We start from the raw sequence: 13,004 nt of genomic DNA, 5'->3' as shown, positions 1-13,004 counted from the left end.
TGGAAAGGATCATAGTTGTCTTGTCAAGCCTCCTTCAGGGAAGCCCACATGTGATCTATTCCACATGTAGTCTCCACATTAGTTATAACTGATTATTTCAGATCATAGGATGTCATGAGGAGCCTTACCAAGTTGGAAGAGGAAACCTTTTCTTGCTTGTTCTGTGTTAAGCCCAGAAGGCTTTGCTGACAATTACTTTTTGTTGTTTCTAAAAAAAGGGCTTCAAGGTCAAATCAGCTTTAGGATATTATGCAGTAATCCAAGCTATGGTGCTGATAGAACCAAGAATAGGCTGAAGTTATGAATAAGAAGTTCTGACTAAGAAGATAAAAGGTAGAGAAGAGATAGAAGAGGTAAAGAATATGGGCACCTGGGTGGCTCAGTTAGTTGAGCATCCGACTCTTGGTTTCAGCTCGGGTCATGATCTCGGTCATGGAATCTAGCCCAGCGTTGGACTTGGCTTAGCGCAGAGTCGGCTTGGGATTCTCCCTCTCCCTCTGTCCCTCCCCCTTCATGTGTACTTGTGCTCGCTCTCTCTCTCTTTCTTCCTCTCTCTCAAGTAAATAAATAAAATCTTTTAAAAAAAAAAGTAGAGAATAGAAACCAAGATAGTATGTCAAGAGTAGTTTCCTTTTCATCATGGCCTGGATGGCTCTCTTCTCTACATGTTCTTTTTGCTTCTACTTATACTGCCTACTATTGTTTATGGTTTGTTTTTTTTTTTAGAGAGAGAGCTTGAGGGCAAGCAGGGGGTGTGGGGGAGAGGGAGAGGGAGAGTCTTAGGCAGACTCCATACCCAGTGTTGAGCCCAGTGGAGGCTGGATCTCACAGCCCTAAGATCATGACCTGAGCTGAAATCAACAGTCAGGCACTTAACCAACTGAGCCACCCAGGTGCCCCTATACTAACTACTCTTCATTCCAAGTTTTGAAGAGAATCTGGTTATCATTATCCTTGTTTGTGGAGAATTCTTTAATAAGTGTGATTTTAGTCCGAACACTTGTTCAGTGACAGAAACCAAATTCAAATTGGCTTAAGGGAGTAAAAAGGAGTTTTTTTGCTCACATAACTGAGAAGTCCAAGGATAATCCAGCATGTACGGCTGGATAGATAAGCTGATAAGATGTGAGTCTACAGGTTCCCCACCTGTGGAAAGTCTTTCCTACAGGTGGAGAGAGAGAATACTCAGTGATTTTGAGCCTTGAAACAACCTTACCTGAAACAAATGTATTCCTAGAGCCTTTTTTTTTTTAACTTGCAACTAAGAGTCCTGACCAATTAAGTGGGCCATCAATAAATGTTGTTGAGTGATCTCACTTGGAATTTAAGGAAAGGACAATACCATCTTGGCCCTAAAAATTTCATTGGTAGGGGTACCTAGCTGGCTTAGTTGGTGGAGCATGCAACTCTTGATCTGGGGGTTATGAGTTTGATCCACATGTTGGGCACACAGATTACTTTAAAAAAATTATTGGCAAAGGACCTTGGCCTGAGTAATGACAGAGACAAGGTTCTAATTTGAGCACTGGGCAAGGCTCTTTCCAATTTGGGCTTTAGTTTCCTTGAAAGTGAAGGGCTCGAATTAGAAATCCTCTAAGGTACCTTTCATGCCACTTAAATGAAATGAAAATACCATCATCATAATATTATGCTTATCCAATGATTCTAATATTAAAATATCAGAAAGGACTAATGCTCATGGCTAATCTCTGGAGGTTTTAGAGGGATCTTTTGAAAAAATTACCCAAGTACAGCATCGTTTTAGCTATTGAGTCTGAATTTATGGGAATATGGTAAGATTTATGGGAATAAGGTAAGAAGTACTTAAACCAGAGTTGAACATCAGCCCTAAACTTTTGCTTGCTGATAACATACCCACTCAGACTGCTGAGGCAAAAGGGAAGTTTACTATCAGGGCATGGGGAGCAGAATTCTCTAGTTTACTAGAGCAGAAATGTAGCTTGGCTTCACTTGAGTCTTTAATGAGGGAAGCCATAAACAGTCAAAGCAGCTGGGGCACCTGGGTGGCTCACTCAGCCAGTCAAGCATCTGCCTTCAGCTCAGGTCATGATCTCAGGGTCCTGGGATCAAGCCCTGCATCAGGTTCCTGCCCAGCAGGGAGTCTGCTTGTCCCTCTCCCTCTGCCCCTCACCCCTGCTCATACTCTCTCTCTTACTCTGTGCTCTCTCTCTCAAATAAAATCTTGAAAAAAAAAAAGAAAAGGCAAGCTATGGACTGTAAATATTTGTCAAAGCTCAAAAAATCACACTTTTATAATTATTGAATTTTATTGTCACATCGGGGATTAGGGCTTCGGCATATGAATTTTGGGGGACAAATAATGAGTGTAGATGAGGAGAGCATGAGGGCTAATTGTGAAGAACCTAATGGGAAAAGAGGGGGGTAATGTTTACAGAAGAGCATATAAAATATAAACATCTAAAGGTTTTACATTATTTTGCTTACTTGGTCTTCAAGTAAGAAAATACCCAAAATACACAAATACCTTTTGTGTATTTTGTACTTACACTACATAGATTTGGACTAGTCACATTTCAACTACTCAATAGCTACCTGTTGCTAGTGGCTACTGTATTGGACCATGCAAGTTCCAGAAGACCTAAAATAATAATTATGATGGCGGGGCCACCTGGTGGCTCAGTTGGTTAAGTGTCTGCCTTTGGCTCAGGTCATGAGCCCCATGTCAGGCTCCCTGCTCAGTGGGGAGTCTGCTTCTCCCTCTGACCCTCACCCCACATGTGCTCTCTCTCTCTTAAATAAATCAATTTTTTTAAAAGATTTTATTTGACAGAGACACAGCGAGAGAGGGAACACAAGCAGGGGGAGTGGGAGAGGGAGAAGCAGGCTTCCCGCTGAGCAGGGAGCCTGATGCGGGGCTCGATCCCAGGACCCCGGGATCATGACCTGAGCCGAAGGCAGGTCGTACGCTTACGTTAAGCATACGCTTAACGACTGAGCCACCCAGGCGTCCCTTAAATAAATAAAATCTTAAAAAAAAAAAAGATACACGATGGAAGCTGGATACAAAATACTGTATGATTCTATTTATAAGACGAGTTTATTTGAGGGACAACACATGAGAGGGGGGAGGGTGATACATGATGGAAGCTGGATACAAAATACTGTATAATTCTATTTATAAGACTTTTTTTTAAGAGTTTATTTTTTTGAGAGAGAACACATGAGAGGGGGCAGGGTCAGAGGGAGAAGCAGAATCTCCACCGAGCGGGGAGCCCGACACAGGGCTCGATCCCAGAACTCCGGGATCATGACCTGAGCCAAAGGCAGTTGCCTAACCAACTGAGCCACCCAGGCACCTCTATTTATAAGACGTTTTAGAAAAGGCAAAGAAAGTAGACAAAGGTTATCAGAGGTCAGAGGTAGGGTATAGGATTGATTGCAAAAAAGTGCAAGAGAACTTTTGAGAGTGATAGGAGTGATGTTCTGTGATCTTTATCATGATTGTGGTGGTGGTCACATGACTAAATATTTGTCAAAGCTCAAAAAATCATACTTTTATAATTATTGAATTTTATTGTATGCAAATTATATTCAAAATGTATTTTTTAAAAGACTGCATGCTATAAAAGTGCATTTTCTTTTTTTTATTTTTATTTTTTATTTATTTATTCATGAGAGACAGAGAGAGAGAGAGAGAGGCAGAGGGAGAAGCAGGCTCCCAAGGAGCAGGGAGCCCGATGTGGGACTCGATCCCAGGACCCTGGGATCGTGACCTGAGCCGAAGGCAGACGCTTAACCATCTGAGCCACCCAAGCGCCCTCTTTTTTTTTTTTTTTTAAGATTTTATTCATTTATTTGAGAGCACACAAGCAGGGGGAGCGGCAGGCAGAGGGAGAGAGAAAAGCAGACTCCCCGCTGAGCAGGGAGCCTGACACGGGGCTCGATCCCAGGACCCTGGGATTGTAACCCGAGCCAAAGGCAAACGTTCAACTGACTGAGCTACCCAGGTGCCCCAAAAAGTGCATTTTCAAGACAAGTGTCAGGGCTCTTTCCAAACCTGTAACCACCAAAGCCCTTGTAAATAGAAAGTTTAGAGCTCTCACACCATTAATGTGTGTCTTACTGTATCACTACTAATTTTTCACTTAAAATTAGAATTTTTTCCCTTAGGTTTCACAATTTAAGTTAATGTTTTTTCTTTTTGTTGTTGTTGTTGTTAAGATTTTATTTATTTATTTGACAGAGACACAGTGAGAAGGGAACACAAGCAGGGGGAGTGGGAGAGGGAGAAGCCGGCTTCCTGCAGAACAGGGAGCCCGATGCGGGACTCGATCCCAGGATCCTTTTTTTTTTTTTTTTAAAGATTGTATCCATTTACTTGACAGAGAGAGACAGCGAGAGAGGGAACACAAGCAGGCAGAGTGGGAGAGGGAGAAGCAGACTCCCCACTGAGCAGGGAGCCCGATGCGGGGCTCGATCCCAGGACCCTGGGATCATGACCTGAGCTGCAGGCAGACGCTTAACGACTGAGCCACCCAGGCGCCCCAAGTTAATGTTTTTTCCATCCTTTTTCTAATTTGAAAGTTATGATGTTAGAAATATTAATACAAGAGTTTAAACTGGGCCTGTGTTCAACAGAAACACTTTGGTTATTCAGCAGACACCAGTCCCCCAGAGCCAATAGAGTCACTAAATACAAGCGTCAGTAAACCCCCTCTCCAATGTTCCATTATCAGTTCTCCAGTAACAGCAGTAGCAGAAGTTAACAGGAAGAATTTATCATGTCATAGAGTATCTTTGGCTGAAAAAAACTAATAAAATCTAAAAATGTTTTAGCGGTGCCTGGCTGGCTCAGTTGGAAGAGCATGCGACTGACTGTTCTTGGGGCTGTGAGTTCGAGCCCCATGTGGGATGTAGAGATTACAAAAGAAAGAGAGAGAAAGAAAAGAAAAGAAAAAGAAAAAGGAAGAGAGAAAAGAAGGAAGGAATGAAATAAAAAAATAATGCTTTAAAATAAACCAGGTATAGTTTTTTTTTACAAAATTCTGTAAATCTAAAATTTATAAAGTGAGAATGCATGAACCAAGTGATGCACGTAATTCAGTTAGAGAAATGTCTTGTAACAGAGCCATTATTCTGCCCAAGGTAGTATCAACTTGCCAAATGCAAAAGAACCTCCTCTAAAGCAGTTAGTGCCAAATTCATGTGAGAGGTAATTTAGTTTCAGCAAAACAGCATCAGCTATCACAATAAATGTTGACAATTTTATTAGTTGTAATTTGGTTGGTATTTAATATGTATGTTTCTTTGCATTTTATAGTCACATAAGAGTTAAAAGAAGTTGATACCTAATGTTGCATTTGGACATATTTAAGCAACATTACACTAAAAGTAATTTCAATATAAGTAATTACTAATCCTAGAAGCCTAATATTTTTTTTCTTCTAAAAACATACAGTACTTGGGATGCCTGGGTGGCTCAGTTGTTAAGTGTCTGCCTTCAGCTCAGGTCATGACCCCAGGTCCTGGGATCGAGCCCAGTGGGCACTCAGCGGGGGAGCCTGCTGCTTCTCCCTCTCCTTCTCCGTTTCTCTCTGCCTGCTGCTCCCCCTGCTTGTGCTCTCTCTCTCTCTCTTGCTATCTCTCTCTCTGTGTCTCTCTCTGTCAAATAAATTAAAAAAATTAAATTAAAAAAAAACATACAGTACCCAAGCTTGAACGCATGGACATGTAGATAGAGTCCTGAAAATCTTCTTGAGTGGCCTTTAGCATCTCCATGTGAGACTAGCACTAAGTGATGTTGCCGGAGAATGTGGGGAAATAGCAAGGATGGAACCAGTAGTTTGCTGTGTTAGAGGATATTTTGGAGAAACATGGATTGGTCAAAATAAATTCTAAAATGACCAGATAGGAAAACTAGTCACATAATCAGTAGGAGGTATTAGTCAAGAATGAAGCCCAAGTTTTTGGTTTCAGAGACTGGGTGGATCCGAGGGTTATAAATCCAGGTAGGGAGCACAAGAAGTTGGGCAGTTTTGACTACTTAGACCTACCTTATCTGCCCAGACTGGTCCTTGCCATTCTGGTGTCATTACCATCAGCTCTCCAAAATGGCACAGAGCTGTTATTAGGAGTCTGGCTGCACTGGAGAGGTAGGGGTGATTTGGAGTATTAGTGGACTCCTTAAGCCAGAGTGGGGACTAGGCAGACATTTCTCTTTCTCTTTGTTTCCCTTAAATTGCTTCTTTCTTAATAATACGCTCTAATTTTCTAATCGATGCTGTTCATGAAGCATTACCTTTTTTGGTTCTTAGAATTTTCAATATTTTCCTTTCCTGCATTGCTCTGTAGAGATTCAGCGCCCCCTAGAGACATAATTCATAACTTTCCTGGTGTTCACAGATTTTGATAGCCTCAAATTAGTCAAATAACTGGATTAGTCCCTACCTGAACTTTTTTCTATTTTTTTCTTTTCTAAGTGAGTTGGACAGTTATACATCTTTTTATCAACTAACTTACTTCCTTTTTTCTTTCTTGTTAATAAGGAATTCTTCATGGCTCTAAGTAACCATTTATTATTTAGATAACAAAATTTAAAAATAAGTAGACCTCCATTTTGGAGATGGGGAGAGGAAAAAAATTAAATAAAATTAATTTTTTGAATTTTCCAAAATTTAAAAAACTATTTTCCAAAAATATTATTTTCCAGGGTTATAGAATCCTTGTTTGTATTTCTGAAATGTCATTCAGCTCTACTATCCTACCACATATTTTCATTGTCTATGACATTCCCATCAATGGATATGGATGTTTCTCCAAAGGGTGACTTTTCCTTCAAAGCTCTTGTCCTCTGAGACCAAGATGTCTTCATAATCTTAGCTGCAAATCAGATTCACCAATAAAGATTTAAAAAATATCTAGGTGCCCAAGTCCTATCCCTCAAAAACCCAATTCAGTACCATCAGAGATTCATTATGTTGCAGATTAACTCACCCTTCAAAAATACTGAATAAGGGGCGCCTGGGGGGCTCAGTTGGTTAAGCGACTGCCTTCGGCTCAGGTCATGATCCTGGAGTCCCGGGATCGAGTCCCGCATCAGGGAGCCCGCTTCTCCCTCTGACCCTCTTCCCTCTCGTGCTCTCTATCTCTCTCTCAAATAAATAAATAAAATCTTAAAAAAAAAAAATACTGAATAATGTGGGGGGTGCCTGGCTGGCTCAGTGGGTGGAGCTCTTGATCTCAGGATTGTGAATTCAAGCCCCACACTGGGTGTAGAGATTAATTAAAAGTAAAGTCATTAGGGCGCCTGGGTGGCTCAGTTGGTTAAGCAACTGCCTTTGGCTCAGGCCGTGATCTTGGAGTGCCGGGATCGAGTCCCGCATCGGTTTGCTCAGCAGGGAGTCTGCTTCTCCCTCTAACCCTCCCCCCTCTCATGTGCGCTCGCTCTCTCTCTCTCTCATTCTTTCTCTCAAATAAATAAAATCTTTAAAAATAAATAAATAAAAAATAAAAGTAAAATCATTAAAAAATACTAAATAATCTGAAATATTTTTAAATTGATTTGTATACCTGTCAGAATGGCTAAAATAAAAAATAGTGACAACACCAAATGCTGGTAAGAAAGTGGGAGAAGCGTCATTTCCGGGCGGCACTGGACGGAGTGGCTAACGGCCTGCAGAGCAACATGCCTAAGTTTTATTGTGACTACTGCGACATGTACCTCACCCATGACTCTCCTTTTGTGAGAAAGACACACTGCAGTGGTAGGAAACACAGAGAATGTGAAAGACTACTGTCCCGGGATCGAGTCCCACATCGGGCTCCCTGCTCAGCGGGGAGTCTGCTTCTCCCTCTGACCCTCTTCCCTCTCGTGCTCTCTATCTCTCTCTCTGAAATAAATAAATAAAACCTTTAAAAAAAAAAAAAGAAAAGAAATGGATGGAAGAGCCGGCTCAGGCCTAATCGACAAAACAACCGCTGCATTTCAACAAGGAAAGATCCCTCCTACTCCATTCTCTGCTCCTCCTCCTGCAGGGGCAATGACCCCACCTCCCCCCAGTCTCCCGGCTACTCTTCACCCTGGTATGATGCCAGCGCCCCATGTGGGGGGCCCTCCCATGATGCCAATGATGGGCCCTCCTCCTCCCGGGATGATGCCAGTGGGACCTGCTCCTGGAATGAGGCCACCTATGGGAGGCCACATGCCAATGATGCCTGGGCCCCCAATGATGAGACCTCCTGCCCGCCCCACGATGGTGCCCACTTTGCCAGGAATGACTCGACCAGACAGATTAGGAGAGACAGGAACCTCTTTATATTCATTTTATATTACTTGTTCTACTTCACCAGGAGATCATGGTGCTGTGACTCTGGGTGTTTTCTCACAGCAGGACAAGACTTGCTCCCCCTTCCTATCAAAGAGAGAATGGTTTTTGCTGGGGAGTAGTGGGACAAAAAAAAAAAAAAGGCAATTTTCATTTGTATGGTGAAATGTGAAAATAAAATTGTCAACTATTTCAGTTAAAAAAAAAAGAAAGTGGGAGAAATTAGATCTCTCAATTGTCGCTGGTGGGAATGTAAAATGGTACAGCCACTCTGGAAAACAGTTGGGCATTTTCCTACCAAAAAATATGCCAAAACCGTATGACCCAGCAATTGCTCTCCTGGGCATTTAAACGTATGTTCAGGGGCACCTGGGTGGCTCAGTTGTTAAGCGTCTGCCTTCAGCTCAGGTCATGATCCCGGGGTCCTGGGATCGAACCTTGCATGGGGCTCCCTGTGCCGCAGGAAGCCTGCTTCTCCCTCTCGCACTCCCCCTCCCCCTGCTTGTGTCCCCTCTCTCGCTCTCTCTCTCTCTCTCTGTCAAATAAATAATCTTTAAAAAAATATGTTCACATAAAAACCTGTACATTAATGTTAATAGCAGCTTTATTCATGGATAGCCCCGTACTGGAATTAGCCCAGATTCCTTAAAGAGGTAAATGGTTAAACAATCTGATATATGCATACTGTGGAATACTACTCAGAATAAAAAGGAACTATTGATACATACAGCAAACTGGATTTCATGTATTTTCAAATTAGTGTCATGAATTTGTAATATCCTCTTTTATTAGTCTTGTCATGAGGGTTTTTTTTTTTTTTTTTTTGCTTTTTTGTTTTTTTTAAGTAGGCTCCATGCCCAGCATGGAACCTACAGGGCTTGAACTCATGACCCTGAGATCAAGACCTGAGCGAGATCAAGAGTCAGATGTTCAACCAACTGAGACACCCAGGTGCCCCTTGTCAGGAGTTTTTATTAATATTAATAGCCTTTTCAAAGAACAAATATTTGCCTTGGATAATACTATTATTTGTTTTCTGTTTAATTCCTGCTCCAATTATTATTATTTCCTTCATTCTGCTATCTTCAGGTTTAATTTGCTCTTTTCCTAACACTTTGAGATGGACACTTAGCTCATTGATTTTTTTAGCACCCTCCCCAACCTTTGGCATATATGCATTTAAGGCTATACAATTTCTTCTAAGTATGGCTTTAGCTACATCCTGCTAGTTTTATGTGCCACACTTTCATTAGTGTTCTGATATAACATTTTATTTTTTTGATATAAAATTTAAATTTTCATTGTGATTTATTCTTTGATACATGAATTATTTAGGAACAGGGCAAATATTGACACATTTCCCTCTAGTATTGGAAACAAGAGATGAGAAAGGTATCTCCACCATTATTTGTATTGAGATTCTACTGGAGGTCCTAGGTAGTACAATATGGCAAGAAAAAAATAAAAGCCATAAGAATTAAAAAGAAGTAAAACAGTTATTTACAGACATGATTGTGTATTCAGAAAATCAAAGGAATCTAGAGACAAATTGCTAAAATTAAAAATGGGTTTAGTAAGTTTGCAGAATAAAAAGATAAATATAGGGTGCCTGGGTGGCTCAGATGGTTGAGCGTCTGCCTTTGGCTTAGGTCATGATCCCAGAGTCCTGGGGTCAAGTCCAGCATTGGGCTCCCTGCTCCTTGGGAGCCTGCTTCTCCCTCTGCCTCTCTCTCTCTCTCTCTCTCTGTCTCTCATGAATAAATAAAATCTTAAAAAAAAGATAAATATACAAAAAAAATGATAGTGTTCTTATATGACAGCAACAATAAAGGAAAAATTAAAAATACCATTTATGATAACATCAAGAAACATCAAATACTTACTAATAAATATAATGAAAAACATATGAAAACCCTACAGATAAAAACTGTAAAACATGATTGAGAAAAATTAAAGAAAATCTAAAAGAGGGTTTTATCATATTCATGAATTAGAAGATCAAATATTATAAAGATGTCAGTGTAATTCTAATCAATCCCAGCTAGTACTGTTATAAAAATTAGGAAGAATTTTGTAAATATTATATGAAAATGCAAATGGTCTAGGGACGCCTTGATGGCTCAGTTGGTCAAGCGGCCAGTCATGATGTCAGGGTCCTGGTATTGAGCCCCCTGTAAGGCTCCCCACTGAGTGCAGAGCCTGCTTGAGGATTCTCTCTCCCTCTCTCTCTCTATTTATTTATAAATAAATCTTTAAAAAAATGCAAATGGTCTAGAATAGCCCAGTTAAACTTGAAGAATGGAGGTGGAGGACTCACATTATATGACATGCTTATTATAAAGCTACAATAACTGAGAGTGTGGTATGGGCACAAGAATAGATAAATAGACCAATTGGGGAGAATAGAGAACAGAAATGGATATTTATGAACATGCAAACTTGATTAATGACAAACATGCACTGCAGAGCAGTGAGAAAAGGACAGTCTTTGCAATAAATGGGATTTGGTCAATTGTATGTCCATATGGAGAAGAAATGAATATTGATTCTTTACACTAATCCAAAAATTATTTCTAGGTGTGCTTCAGATCTGAATGTGATAGGTAAAGTAATAAACCTTCTAAATTAAAAGAAAAAGAATATTTTCATGACCTTGAAGTAGGAAAGATTTCAAATAGAAGACATCAAAATGAAAACATTGATAAATTGGACTACATTAAAATTAAGAACTTCTGTTCATCAAAACACACTATTAAGAAGATAAAAAGGCAAGCCACAGAGTGGAATAAGATATGTGGGAAACATATAACTGACAAAGGACTGAAATCTAGAATGAAAAAATAATTGATTAACTGATTAATTAATAAAAGAAAAAAGTTGGACAACCCAATAGAAAAATGGGCAGAAGATATCAATAGGCCAATAGACATACAAAAGGGCAATAAACATATGAAAAGGTGATCAACTACATTGGAAACCAGAAAGTACAAGCTAAAACACACCCACCAGAACAGTTAACATTTAAAAAAAGTTGACAGTATCAAGTGTTGAAACATGGAGTCACTGGAACTCACATACAACTGCACATGAGCATGAAAATATGTACAACTATTTCATAAAACTAATTGGCAGTATGTGTAAAACTGACTATTATGCATAGCCTATCCAGCAATTCCATTTCTAGATACATACCCAAAGGAATTCATATACCAAAAGGCAGATACAAGAATGTTTATAGCAGTATTATTTAAAATAGCTCCAAAATGGGGGCACCTGGGTGGCTCAGTGGTTAAGTGTCTGCCTTCGGCTCAGGTCATGATCCCAGAATCCTGGGATCAAGCCCTGCATCCAGCTCCCTGCTCTGCAGGAAGACTGCTTCTCCCTCTCCCACTCCCCCTCTCTTGCTGTGTCTCTCTCTGTCAAATAAATGACTAAAATCTTTTAAAAAAAAAAAAGCTCCAAAATGAAAACTACTCTAGTGTCCAACAATAGAATGTACAAGTAAATTGTGGTATATTCAGTTATGGATTAACATACAGAAATAAAAAGTGAGCTAAATATTTCACTCAACATGCATGAGGGGTACCTGTCTAACTTAGTCAGTAGAACATGTGACTCTTGGTCTCGGGGTTGTGAGTTCGAGCCCCACGTTGTAGGTAGAGAATACTTAAAAATAAATAAATAAATAAAATATTTTTTTAAATCTTAAAAAACAAAAAACAAGCATGAATCTTACAAATATAAAATTGGGCAAAAAGGAACCAGTCAAAAAATAATACACACATATAGCCATGACAGAGTAACTGGTATCAGACTAAACCTCCTGTCATACACAACTAGATAACTACAACAATGTGAAATAGTTATTTTTGTCATTGTACCACAGGCAGCACAGGACAGTGATTATTGAGAGAAGGGGGAACAAATGAAGTGAGCCCTACAATTTCCCTAGCTTTCTTCCTGGTAGCATTTACCAAATATCAGCATAGGGAGGAGGATTCCAGGGTGCCTGGGTGGCTCAGTTGGTTAAGCATTGGACTCTTGGTTTCCACTCAGTTCATGATCTCAGGGTCATGGGATCGAGCCCCACATCAGGCTCCATGCTCTGCATGGAGTCTGCTCAAGATTCTCTCCTTTTCCCTCTGTCTCTCCCCTCCCCTGCTTGCATGCACTCTCCCTCTCTCTCAAATAAATAGATAAATCTTTAAAAAAAGGAGCGGTGCCTGGGGGCTCAGTCCGTTAAGCATCTGCCTTCAGCTCAGGTCATGATCTCAGGGTCCTGGGATCAAGCCCCATGTTGGGCTCCCTACTCAGCAGGGAGTCTGCTTCTCCCTCTCCTTCTGCTCATGTTCTCTCTCTCTCTTTTTTTTTTATATCTTTTTTTAAATCTTTTTTAAATCTTTTTTTAAAAGATTTTATTTATTTATTTATTTATTTATTTAATTTGCACAAACAGAAGGAGTGGCAGGCAGAGGGATAGAGACAAGCAGGTTCCCCACTGAGCAGAGAGCCTGATGTGGGACTTGATCCCAGGACTCTGGGATCATGACCTGAATCGAAGGCAGATGCTTAACTGACTGAGCCACCCAGGCACCCCTCAAATAAATAAAATCTTAAAAAAAAAAAAAGGAGGATCCCAAGTAAGGCATGGAAGAGTTGATGAGCTGAGAAGAAAAAAGTCAAAGCCTGTAGAAACTG

At 40.3% G+C, this 13,004-nt stretch overlaps 1 pseudogene; it reads left to right on the top strand.

The window, feature by feature from the left end:
• The first annotated feature begins 7,622 nt into the window (after positions 1-7,622).
• Positions 7,623-10,900, top strand: LOC114207073 (U1 small nuclear ribonucleoprotein C pseudogene; annotated as a pseudogene).
• Positions 10,901-13,004: the final 2,104 nt, after the last annotated feature.

The sequence above is a fragment of the Eumetopias jubatus genome, unplaced genomic scaffold (assembly GCF_037043125.1).
Source record: "Eumetopias jubatus isolate StellerSeaLion01/CBP00866 unplaced genomic scaffold, mEumJub1_p1.0 scaffold_1, whole genome shotgun sequence".
NCBI classification, from domain to species: domain Eukaryota; kingdom Metazoa; phylum Chordata; class Mammalia; order Carnivora; family Otariidae; genus Eumetopias; species Eumetopias jubatus.
The sequence above is the reverse complement of the archived record's forward strand: the minus strand, read 5'-3'. Positions and strand labels throughout refer to the sequence as shown.